Here is a 12,478-nt window from a genome sequence, read left to right on the forward strand (position 1 = left end):
GGGAGAGGACTGGGGTTGGCTGCGTGAACACAGCGCGAAGGGGGCTAGTGCGCCACAGCTAGCCGGGAGGGAGTCCGGAAAAAGGTCTGGAGCTGCCGAAGAGGCAAGAGACCATTGTTTCAGGGTGCACGAGGAGAGGGGATTCACAGCACCGCCTAAACGAGCTCCAGAGACAGGCGTGAGCCGCGGCTATCAGCACGGACCCCAGAGACGGGCATGAGACGCTAAGGCTGCTGCTGCAGCCACCAAGAAGCCTGTGTGCGAGCACAGGTCACTATCCACACCTCCCCTCCTGAGCACCTGTGCAGCCCGCCACTGCCAGGGTCCCGTGATCGAGGGACAACTTCCCCGGGAGAACGCACGGCGCGCATCAGGCTGGTGCAACGTCCCACCGGCCTCTGCCGCCGCAGGCTCGCCCCGCACTCCGTACCCCTCCCTCCCCCGGCCTGAGTGAGCCAGAGCCCCCTAATCAGCCCTCCTTTGACCCAGTCATGTCTGAGCGAAGAACAGACGCCCTCAGCCGACCTACATGCAGAGGCGGGGCCGAATCCAAAGCTGAACCCCGGGAGCTGTGCAAACAAAGAAGAGAAAGAGAAATTTCTCCCAGCAGCCTCAGGAGCAGCGGATTACACCTCCACAATCAACTTGATGTACCTGCATCTCTGGAATAACTGAATAGACAACGAATCATCCCAAAACTGAGGCGGTGGACTTTGGGAGCAACTGTAGACTTGGGGTTTGCTGTATGGAACTGACTGGGTTCTGGTTTTATGTTTATCTTAGTTTAGTATTTAGAGTTTATTATCATTGGTAGATTTGTTTATCTGGTTGTTCTCTTCCTTTTTCTTTTATATATAGATACATTTTTTTTCCCTTTTCTCTTTTTGTGAGTCTGTATGGGTATGCTTCATTGTGTGATTTTGTCTGTATAGCTTTGCTTTTACCATTTCTCCTAGGGTTCTGTCTCTCCTTTTTTTTTTTAGTATAGTTTTTAGCACTTGTTATCATTGGTGGATTAGTGTTTTGGTTTGGTTACTCTCTTCTTTCTTTTATTACTTTTTAATTTTTAAAATTTTTAATACTTTTGTTTTAGTTTTTATTTTAATAACTTTATTTCTTTTTATTTATTTTTTCTTTTTTTCTTTCTTTTTTTCTCCTGAGCCGTGTGGCTGACAGGGTCTTGGTGCTCTGGCCAGGTGTCAGGCCTGTGCCTCTGAGGTGGGAGAGCTGAGTTCAGGACATTGGTCCACCAGAGACCTCCCAGCTCCATGTAATATCAAACAGCGAAAGCTCTCCCAGAGATCTCTGTCTCAACGCTAAGACCCAGCTCCACTCAACAACCAGCAAGCTACAGTGCTGGACACCTTATGCCAAACAACTAGCAAGACAGGAACACAACCGCATCCATTAGCAGAGAGGCTACCTAACATAATAATAAGGTCACAGACACCCCAAAAACACACCACCGGATGCGGTCCTGCCCACCAGAAAGACAAGATCCAGCCTCATCCACCAGAACACAGGCACTAGTCCCCTCCACTAGGAAGCCTACACTACCCACTGAACCAACCTTAGCCATTGGGGGCAGACACCAAAAAAAAAGGGAACAACGAACCTGCAGCCTGCGAAAAGGACACCCCAAACACAGTAAGTTAAGCAAAATGAGAAGACAGAGAAACAGACAGCAGTTGAAAGAGCAAGGTAAAAACCCACCAGTCCAAACAAATGAAGAAGAAATAGGCAGTCTACCTGAAAAAGAATTCAGAGTAATGATAGTAAAGATGATCCAAAATCTGGGAAATAGAATGGAGAAAATACAAGAAACGTTTAACAAGGACCTAGAAGAACTAAAGAGCAAACAAACAATGATGAACAACACAATAAATGAAAGTAAAAATTCTCTAGAAGGAATCAAAAGCAGAATAACTGAGGCAGAAGAATGGATAAGTGACCTGGAAGATAAAATAGTTGAAATAACTACTGTAGAGCAGAATAAAGAAAAAGGAATGAAAAGAGTTGAGGACAGTCTTAGAGATCTCTGGGACAGCATTAAACGCACCAATCTTCAAATTATAGGGGTCCCAGAAGAAGAAGAGAAAAAGAAAGGGACTGAGAAAATATTTGAAGAGATTATAGTTGAAAACTTCCCTGACATGGGAAAAGAAAGAGTCAATCAAGTCCAGGAATTGCAGAGAATCCCATACAGGATAAATCCAAGGAGAAATATGCCGAAACACATAGTAATCAAACTATCAAAAATTAAATACAAAGAAAAAATATTAAAAGCAACAAGGGAAAAACAACAAATAACAGAAAAGGGAATCCCCATAAGGTTAACAGCTGATCTTTCAGCAGAAATGCTGCAAGCCAGAAGGGAGTGGCAAGACATATTTAAAGTGATGAAAGGGAAAAACCTACAACCGAGATTACTCTACTCAGCAAGGATCTCATTCACATTCAATGGAGAAATTAAAATATTTACAGACAAGCAAAAGTTAAGAGAATTCAGCACCACCAAACCAGCTTTACAACAAATGCTAAAGGCACTTCTCTAGGCAGGAAACACAAGAAAAGGAAAAGACCTACAATAACAAACCCAAAACACTTAAGAAAATGGTAATAGGAGCATACATATCGATAATATCCTTAAATGTAAATGGATTAAATGCTCCAACCAAAAGACATAGACTGGCTGAATGGATACAAAAACAAGACCCATATATATGCTGTCTACAAGAGACCCACTTCAGACCTAGGGACACATAAAGACTGAAAGTGAGGGGATGGAAAAAGATATTCCATGCAAATGGAAATCTAAAGAAAGCTGGAGTAGCAATTCTCATATCTGACAAAATAGACTTTAAAATAAAGACTACTACAGGAGACTAGGAAACTACATAATGATCAAGGGATCAGTCCAAGAAGAACATATAACAATTGTAAATATTTATGTACTCAACATAGGAGCACTTCAATACATGAGGCAAATGCTAACAGCCATAAAAGGGGAAATCGACAGTAACAAAATCATAGAAGGGGATGTTAACACCCCACTTTCACCAATGGACAGATCATCCAAAATGAAAATAAATAAGGAAACACAAGCTTTAAATGATACATTAAACAAGATGGACTTGATTGATATTTATAGGACATTCCATCCAAAAACAACAGAATACACTTTCTTCTCAAGTGCTCATGGAACATTCTCCAGGATAGATCATATCTTGGGTCACAAATCAAGCCTTGGTAAATTTAAGAAAATTAAAATTGTGTCAAGTATTGTTTCCAACCACGATGCTATGAGACTAGATATCAATTACAGGAAATATCTGTAAAAAATACAAACACATGGAGGCTAAACAATACACTACTAAATAACCAAGAGATCACAGAAGAAATCAAAGAGGAAATCAAAAAATACCTAGAAACAAATGACAATGAAAACACGATGACCCAAAACCTATGGGATGCAGCAAAAGCAGTTCTAAGAGGGAATTTTATAGCAATACAATCCTACCTCAAGAAACAAGAAACATCTCAAATAAACACCTAACCTTACACCTAAAGCAATTAGAGAAAGAAGAACAAAAAAACCCCAAAGTTAGCAGAAGGAAAGAGATCATAAAGATCAGATCCAAAATAAATGAAAAAGAAATGAAGGAAACAATAGCAAAGATCAATAAAACTAAAAGCTGGTTCTTTGAGAAGGTAAACAAAATTGATAGACCATTAGCCAGACTCATCAAGAAAAAAAGGGAGGAGACTCAAATCAATAGAATTAGAAATGAAAAAGGAGAAGTAACAACTGACACTGCAGAAATACAAAGGATCATGAGAGATTACTACAAGCAACTATATGCCAATAAAATGGACAACCTGGAAGAAATGGACAAATTCTTAGAAGAGCACAACCTTCTGAGACTGAACCAGGAAGAAATAGAAAATATGAACAGACCAATCACAAGCACTGAAATTGAAACTGTGATTAAAAATCTTCCAGCAAACAAAAGCCCAGGACCAGATGGATTCACAGGTGCATTCTATCAAACGTTTAGAGAAGAGCTCACACCTATCCTTCTCAAACTCTTCCAAAATATAGCAGAGGGAGGAACACTCCCAAACTCATTCTACGAGGCCACCATCACCCTGATACCAAAACCAGACAAAGATGTCACAAAAAAAGAAAACTACAGACCAATATCACTGATGAACATAGATGCAAAGATCCTCGACAAAATACTAGCAAACAAAATCCAAAGCACATTAAAAGGATCATACACCATGATCAAGTGGGGTTTATCCCAGGAATGCAAGGATTCTTCAATATACGCAAATCAATCAATGTGATACACCATATTAACAAATTGAAGGATAAAAACCATGTGATCATCTCAATAGATGCAGAAAAAGCTTTCAACAAAATTCAACACCCATTTATGATAAAAACCCTCCAGAAAGTAGGCATAGAGGGAACTTACCTCAACATAATGAAGGCCATATTTGACAAATCCACAGTCAACATCGTTCTTGATGGTGAAAACCTGAAACCATTTACACTAAGATCAAGAACAAGACAAGGTTGCCCACTTTCAACACTACTAATTCAACACAGTTTTGGAAGTTTTAGCCACAGCAATCAGAGAAGAAACAGAAATGAAAGGAATCCAAATCAGAAGAGAAAAAGTAAAACTGTCACTGTTTGCAGATGACATGATACTATACATAGAAAATCCTAAAGATGCCACCAGAAAACTACTAGAGCTAATCAATGAATTTGGTAAAGTAGCAGGATACAAAATTAATGCTCAGAAATCTCTTTCATTCCTATATACTGATGATGAAAAATCAGAAAGAGAAATTAAGGAAACACTCCCATTTACCATTGCAAGCAAAAGAATAAAATACCTAGGAATAAACATACCTAAGGAGACAAAAGACCTATATGCAGAAAACTATAAGACACTGATGAAAGCAATTAAAGATGATACAAACAGATGGAGAGATATACTGTGTTACTAGTTTGGAAGAATCAACATTGTGAAAATGACTATACTACCCAAAGAAATCTACAGATTCAATGCAATCCCTATCAAACTACCACTGGCATTTTTCACAGAACTAGAACAAAAAATTTCACAATTTGTGTGGAAACACAAAAGACCCCAAATAACTAAAGCAATCTTTAGAGAGAAAAATGGGCCTGGAGGACTCAGGCTCCCTGACTTCAGACTATACTACAAAGCTACAGTAATCAAGACAGTATGGTACTGGCACAAAAACAGAAACATAGCTCAATGGAACAGGATAGAAAACCCAGAGATAAACCCACGCACATATGGTCACCTTATTTTTGATACAGGAGGCAAGAATATACACGAGAAAGGACAGCTTTTTCAATAAGTGGTGCTGGGGAAACTGGACAACTACGTGTAAAAGAATGAAATTAGAACACTCCCTATCACCATACACAAAAATAAACTCAAAATGGATTAAAGACCTAAATGTAAGGCCAGATACTATAAAACTCTTAGAGGAAAACATAGGCAGAACACTCTATGACAAACATCACAGCAAGATCCTTTTTGACCCAACTCCTAGAGAAATGGCAATAGAAACAAAATAAACAAATGGGACCTAATGAAACTTAAAAGCTTTTGCACAGCAAAGGAAACCATAAACAAGATGAAAAGACAACCCTCAGAATGGGAGAAAATATTTACAAAAGAAGCAACTGACAAAGGATTAATCTCCAAAATTTACAAACAGCTCATGCAGGTCAATATCAAAAAAAAACCAAACAACCCAATCCAAAAATGGGCAGAAGACCTAAATAGACATTTCTCCAAAGAAGATATACAGATGGCCAACAAACACATGAAAGGTTGCTCAACATCACTAATCATTAGAGAAATGCAAATCAAAACTACAATGTGGTATCACCTCACACCAGTCAGAATGACCATCGTCAAAAAATCTACAAACAATAAATGCTGAAGAGGGTGTGGAGAAAAGGAGCCCTCTTGCACTGTTGGTGGGAATGTAAATTGATACAACCACTATGGAGAACAGTATGGAGGTTCTTTACAAAACTAAAAACAGGACTACCATACAACCCAGCAATCCCACTACTGGGCATATACCTGGAGAAAACCATAATTCAAAAAGAGACATGTACCATGATGTTCATGGCAGCACTATTTACAATAGCCAGGACATGTAAGCAACGTAACTGTCCATCGACAGATGAATGGATAAAGAAGATGTGACACATATATACAATGGAATATTACTCAGCCATAAAAAGAAATGAAATTGAGTTATTTGTAGTGAGGGGGATGGACCTAGAATCTGTTATACAGAGTGAAGTAAGTCAGAAAGAGAAAAACAAATACCGTATGCTAACACATATATATGGAATCTAAAAAAAGAAAAGAAAAAAGTTCTGAAGAACCTAGGGGCAGACTAGGAATAAAGATGCAGACATAGAGAATGGACTTGAGGACACAGGGATAGGGAAGGGTAAGCTGGGACGAAGTGAGAGAGAGACATGGACATATATACACTACCAAATGTAAAATAGATAGCTAGTGGGAAGCAGTCACATAGCTCAGGGAGATCAGCCTGGTGCTTTGTGACCACCTAGAGGGGTGGGATAGGGAGGATGGGAGGGAGACGCAAAAGGGAGGGGATATGGTGATATATGTATATGTATAGCTGATTCACTTTGTTATAAAGCAGAAACTAACACACCATTGTAAAACAATTTTACTCCAATAAAGATGTTTTAAAAAATGGGAGCTTTTATTGTTTTTATTATTATTACCATGGTTTGAATTTGGCGTGGTCTTTAGGAAGAATGCAGGACTTGGAATAAGATCTGAGTTCTATTCTCACTTGTGTTGTGTTGCTCTACAACCTCAGCATGCTGTGTTTCACTTCCCTTTTCTGTCAAGTGAGACCCCGTCACCCACCCTTCCATGTCAAAGCTGCTGGAGAGGTCAAACATCATCTTAAATGGGAAAGAGCTTTGAGATATACGCAACAGAAAAGCAAGTAAATGTTTGTATAGCTTGTCTCAGCTTATAGACATTTGTAGTCAAAATGAATCTGAGAAAATGAAAAGGGATCAGGAACTCCTTGTTAGCTCTAGATGGTAGAGCGGGGTGTGGGTAGATGTGAACCTGGAGGGTGAGGAACCATAATCTACTAGGTTCCTTTAACTGATTCTCCAGCACCTGCTGGCTTTGGGCCCCAAGGTTCCCACTCCTAACATCCAATTAATGCAAGGGAAGAAGGTGGAATAAGATGTGTTTTTATGCATGCTGGTTTCTCTGGCCTGAAACGTTCTTCCAGACCTTCCCTTCCTTAGGAACTCCCATTTACCCTTTAAGACACAGCTCAAATATCATTTCCTCTGTGAAGCCCTCCCTGCTTCCTTGGGTATTTTCACTCTGTGCTCTCACTGGATCGTGACCATTGCTCCATCAGATGACCTACAGCAGTGCTCTGCAATCACAGTTGATTCTCATCATTCAGTGGTTATGTTTAATAAAGTCACCTGATTTACACATAACCTTGTTTTATGCACATTTCTGTTCAAAAACACCTTGTTTTGTATGTATTGTGGCTTCATTAACATTGAACTCACAGTCAACAGAACTATAACTCGTGCTGAGTGAAACTCATCTAACACATGTTTTCCTTGTAAGCTACATCACAGCCTTCTTTCACTTACACGAGACAGCATCTCAGCTCTATGCTTGAGGGTCACTTTAAAGAGCAAAATGACCAATAAAATGTACACAAGTGCAAAAAATTTGGCACTAAATAGACCTCAAGAAGGACACTAGTTTATGGTATGAGCTGAAACGAGAAGGCAGGGCCTCGCCTTGTTCGACCTCAGCTGGGAATGTGCCTGTAGAGTGACAAATTTTTCTCTGCTCTGGGCATGGGCGTGTCATAAATGACTGTGAAAGGGCTGCAAGAATTGACTTTGGGGTTACAGGTAGATTTTAGTGAGCAGGCAGTTTGCAAGTATAAAGTCTGCAAAGCATAAATCAACTGTATTTATTTATGTGTTGGACTTTTTTACTAGCCTGAGGCTTCTTACAGAAAGGTTGGCATGTGTACTGGATATCTTCTCTCTCTTTTTTTTTTACATTTATTTATTTTATTTTTGGCTACATTGGTCTTTGTTGCTGTGCATGGGCTTTTCTCTAGTTGTGGCGAGCCAGGGATACTCTTCGTTGTGGTGCGCGGCCTTCTCATTGCGGTGGCTTCTCTTTGTTGCGGAGCACGGGCTCTAGGCGCCCAGGCTTCAGTAGTCATGGCTCGCGGGCTCTAGAGCGCAGGCTCAGTAGTTGTGGCACACAGGCTTAGTGGCTCCGCGGCATGTGGGATCTTCTCGGACCAGGGCTCGAACCCGTGTCCCCTGCATCGGCAGGCGGATTCTTAACCACTGTACCATCAGGGAAGCCCTGGATATCTTCTCTTGTTCCTCCAGACCTACTTCACTCTTCTCACCCTGCCCCTGCCCCTGCAGACTGACCTCTGTGGACTACTCTACTAGGATTTCTTCGTCCTCTGGCTTCCAGCTGGGTTCGGCCAACAAGAAACCCCAGCAGTTGATGGGGGGAAGGGAGGAGAGTGGGGCCAGCATATCTATTCCACAGCCTCCTCCTTGTGTTGCTGCCTTGGGCTTCCTCTGTTTCTCACTAAATGTGCTGTCCTCTCGAGGCACCTTTCTCCAGCTGACTCTCTGCTTCCACAAGCAAGTGACCACTCCCGTCCCTCATTTCTTTGGGCCTAGGCGTGGTAACCGTTCCTTGGCTGTTCTTTCCCTCTGTACTACTTACTATGGTTCTTCTAAACCCACACTGTGTTAAACAGTCCTTTTGAAATAGGCTTGCCTTGAATTATCATAATTCGACTGTGATGTGTTTGGTCCTCAACTGATATCTTATTCATCGTATACACCTGACACAGTGCCAAGTAATAGCAGGTGAATGGTAACAATGATCTCTAAAACTCCTCCTAACAGTATCTGTATGATTCAATTATCCCAGAAACCAACTACTCATGATGACTTGGGAAGAAATGCAAAGTCACTGAAGACACACTCATACACACACACACACACACACACACACACACACACTGCCCATCTGGCTGAATGGGGTATGTTCTGCCTTTTCCTGAGTTTGGTGGTCTTGTGTGTTGGGAGGTTCCAGGCAGAGTAGGATCTGCAGGATAAATGCTCTCTGAGAAACCGATCTGTTCATCCGTCCTGCTCTAGAAGCTTCCTCTCTGGGTCATTTGCCAGGGGGAGTCAAGCCCAGAGGTGAGTCCCACAAAGGACTGTGTGGAAGCCACAGGCTTTCTCACTGGTGCCTGATGGTCCTCTGGGTGCATGAGCTGGCTCCAGCAGTGGATGTGGGCATTTGGTGAACTGAAAGGTACAGGGAGAGCTCAATACACCCAAACTATAATAACCCAGCCCTTATTTCACTGGGATTTTAAGAGGGAGGAGAACAGCTGTGCCTTGCTGTCCAACTGTGGCTTAAGAGCTCCGAATGACAGTTTCCACATGTCACCCACATAGCAGATGACAGAATGAGTATGAACAATAATTTGGTACTAGGAGCAAGTCAGAAATCATCTCCAGATTGGTTTCTCTTTCACCAGCTGTCCCTCTCTCAAATCCACTCTCCACACTGCTGCCACAATATATTTTTAAACACAAATTTGACCTTCTCTCCTTGTTCAATGACATTTTTCCTCTCTACAACTAGAGTTCCAACATTTTTTGTGTTTTAAAATCTAAGTCCTTGTCTACACACACACACACACACACTCACACACACACACACACACACACACACACACACACACACACACACCCTTTGCCCCAGCAATGGTAAACTGATAATAGCTTCCCAATATGTTTTGTTCCCTCTATCCCTCTACCTGGAAAGTATTTCTGCCCATTGGCTTGCCTAAAAAAAGCATAATTCATCTTCAAAACTGAGTCAGAGATGATATCTTCTGTGACAGTGCTTCCCAAACTTTAATGTGCAGATGATCACCTGTAGATTTTGTTAAAATGTAGATTCTCATTCAGTGGATCTCAGGGTGGAGAGAGAATTTGCATTTCTCACAAGCTAGTAATGCTGCTGTTGCTGGTCCGGGGACCACACTTTCAGTAGCAGGTTTCTAAGAAGTTTCCACTGATGTCGCCCTTTGCCCAATAGATTCCATCACTTTTTCTGAGCTCTTCTCTACTTTGACCTTATTTCTGTTGTTGCTCTAATTGCTGTATTATAATTTACTTGTTTATTTGTCTGCCTTCCCAACCATACCTGGAGTTTCTTAAAAGTAAAGACTGTGTCTTTTTCATCTTTGTTTCTGCAGCACTCAGTGCAGCATATCAGAGATCACAGGAAGCATTTGATATTTACCTGGTGAAACAATGTTGAACGATGTATAGTCTTTATTTGTCTGTGGAATGTGAAACTATGTAACCATTATTATTTATGGAAAACTTTTGGTTGTCTGACATTAGGATAAGTATGGACCCAGGCTATACATACCCTATTTACTAAAATGCACAGCTTTATTTGCTAGACCCAACCTTTAACTTGGTGTGATTTACAAAGCATAAGAGATATTTGTAACATTTTAGTTGTGAACATTAGCAATCACTGTACACTAATAAATATTCAGTCTATCCAAATATAAATACATAGTCTCAAAAGGGCACAATGCAAAATCTATAAAATGCATCTAGAACTAAAACTTTGCATAAGGGGAATTCCCTGTGAGCACATGGCACCGTTTTCAAAATGTGAGAAGGAAAAAAAAAAGCCAAAAACCAAACAGGCAGAAGTCTATTTTACAGGACACTGAGAGGTAATCTCTTGACACATGTTAAGTTAAAGCCTCAATGATTCTGAGCTTGAACAAGATAATACCATGTAAGGGAGAATTTTTCTAAACCATACCACAGAAATCAGTCAATTCTGATGTTTTCCTTCTAGGCTGGATGTTCCCGAAATCATCTCTAATTAAAGGTTCCAAAAAAGAATGTACAAAATGCTAAAAAAGTAAACAGGGATGATTTTGGATAAGTTGAGAAATATCATCTTCTAAATGATAGTTTTTTTTTTTGAAGTTACCAGTTTCACAATAATTATACTTAAAAGTTGTACATCTGCATCTTCAGCCGGTCAAAATATCACATGATTTTTTAGAAAGAGCTGATTTCAACACCATCCAAAAAGAGTTTTCCCTGAACGCTGTATGAAAATTAAATCTCTCTTACATCAGGGAATACCCTTCCCCAGTAAGTGTCCAAGAAGACCGCAGCCGGCTCAAAGCTGAAGTGATAATTCAAGGAAGTATTTATACTTCTGCAGGAGAATCTTTTAAAGCTGCTTTGAAGCTCATCTACAAATTGCCTCATGCAATATGACTCTGGTGGGTTGAGTGAATCGAAGGGCTAATTACTCCTTTAGCAACTCCAACGTCATTAACTCTGATGAAGGTGAGGATACAGATGAGGAAAAAAAGATCCTATTCCAAGTTGGAGGGCTACACCGCCAGCCACCCTGGTCTATGCAGGAGCAGATTTACTTGCTGATGGTGCTGTGTTGGCTTCTTTATTGGCTCTCTAGGACTTTCCCCTCTACTGTACTTACCTCCTCAGCAATCCCTTTCACCCTCAGTAGAAGGCAGTGTTGAATAAAAATAGAGAAATTGTGCATTGCAGTCAGACAGAGGTGGGCTGTATTCTTCCTAGCTTTGTCACTTCAGGCCGGTGTCCAAGCTTTTCAAAGCCTAAGTTCCATTATCTGTAAAATGGGAATAATAATAATATCTCACTGCACTGGTGTGAACTCAGGGTGAACTGAGATTCTGCAATTAAGGTTTGTAGCTCAGTACATATTCATTTTGCATATTCAAGTGCTCAATCAACAGTAGGCATCCTTGCGCATCTTGGAAGCTCCCCACTTGGTGCCTGACTCAGTTTCCATCCAGATGGCTTGAACAAGAACAGACCTCTTACTCCTCTCTTAGAATCTGGGGAGACTTGCAAGTCTCAACCTTAAAGTTGCAAATCTCTAGGGCCTAAACCAGCTTCAGTTTCTCTGCCAGGCCACACTCCCCAGCACAAGTCTGCACTCTGTTGATGAGGATAAAAGAATGCAGAGAGGGGACTGATTCCTGGAGATCTCAGTAAGTGTTTACGGAAGCCATGATTTCCTCCCAGGATGCCTGTGGAAGCATTCGGCACAGAAGGGGACTCAGAGTCCCTTGCTTGGCTTGGTAGTAAAGACGAGCGTCCAAGTGGTTACAACCTAAGGCCTTTCCCTGTACCGGGTGTTTCCACCATCTGATGCCCTCTGTCTGCCCAGACACCAGATACCCAATACTCCAGCGGTGGGATCAGAATTGTTCACCCCAGTCCATTATGCTC

The sequence above is a fragment of the Leucopleurus acutus genome (genome assembly GCF_964270905.1).
Source record: "Leucopleurus acutus genome assembly, chromosome: 3".
In the NCBI taxonomy this organism is placed as follows: Eukaryota; Metazoa; Chordata; class Mammalia; order Artiodactyla; family Delphinidae; genus Leucopleurus; species Leucopleurus acutus.